Source organism: Sinocyclocheilus grahami, unplaced genomic scaffold, assembly GCF_001515645.1.
Source record: "Sinocyclocheilus grahami isolate Dianchi unplaced genomic scaffold, SAMN03320097.WGS_v1.1 scaffold23132.1, whole genome shotgun sequence".
Classification (NCBI taxonomy): domain Eukaryota; kingdom Metazoa; phylum Chordata; class Actinopteri; order Cypriniformes; family Cyprinidae; genus Sinocyclocheilus; species Sinocyclocheilus grahami.
The window spans coordinates 2,049-2,902 of NW_015519030.1; the positions used below are offsets into that span (position 1 = coordinate 2,049).

The following is an 854-nucleotide window of genomic DNA, read 5'->3' on the forward strand; positions in this document are numbered from 1 at the left end:
TACATCAATGGAAAGCTTATTTATTCAGCTTTCAGATGGTTTATACATTTCAATTTGGAAAAATTGACCCTTATGACTGGTTTTGTGCTCCAGGGTCACATATGTTAAAAACAACAAAAAAAAATTTAAATTGTACTAATATTTCACAAAATTACTGTTTACACTGGATTTTTGTAGCATAAGATACTTGTTCCAAAAACATAAAAAAATTATACCAAATGCTTAACTGGTAGTGTTTGTATGTATATCCATCAAGGATCAGCTCTTACTAGCTGTAGGCACGATGAGCAGGAAAACTTCATCCAGCGTGGCCTCCACAGACTGAGTGTACAGGTTCTTCCAAGGGATCTTCAGCTCCAAACGACCTGACAAAGACAGAAATATTCACTGAATGAGCTCTAATTCTAATTAACGCCATGACAGTGCAGACTGGTTTTACAAAGCAACACGAAAATAGTCCAAATTTAAGTCAACAGCCATGATATAGCATACAGTTCAACACTTACCTATGTGTCCCGCTCTGACTTTGAAAGGAATGTCCAGTTGACTCTGTTTCAGAAATAAGACTCACATTAGAGAGCAAGTCAAGGAAGCACACCTTCACAGAGCATTAGAATAATGAATGAATGCTTCGTTAATGGATTTCCTGTACAACCAAAAGACAGTACATGTCTAACATGAAACATAAAGCAACATACCAAGGCATTTTCTTTTATCTCAAGGTTTCTTAATATGGCATCACCTGCAAAAGAAACATTGACACATTACATAGTGCTGAATATTACCAGCCTTAGTCTAAAATAATTCATATCTCACTGAGCAAATATTTACAGTTGTATTAAAAGCTACTTATC

At 35.4% G+C, this 854-nt stretch overlaps 1 long non-coding RNA gene across 1 annotated transcript; it reads right to left on the reverse strand.

Moving 5' to 3' along the window:
- Positions 1-272: 272 nt before the first annotated feature.
- LOC107580007 (uncharacterized) lies at positions 273-747 on the reverse strand. Its single transcript, XR_001608571.1, has 3 exons — positions 699-747; positions 507-549; positions 273-365 (listed from the first exon to the last, which is right to left on the reverse strand). It is a non-coding gene; the product is annotated as an uncharacterized lncRNA (long non-coding RNA).
- Between the last annotated feature and the right edge of the window lie 107 nt (positions 748-854).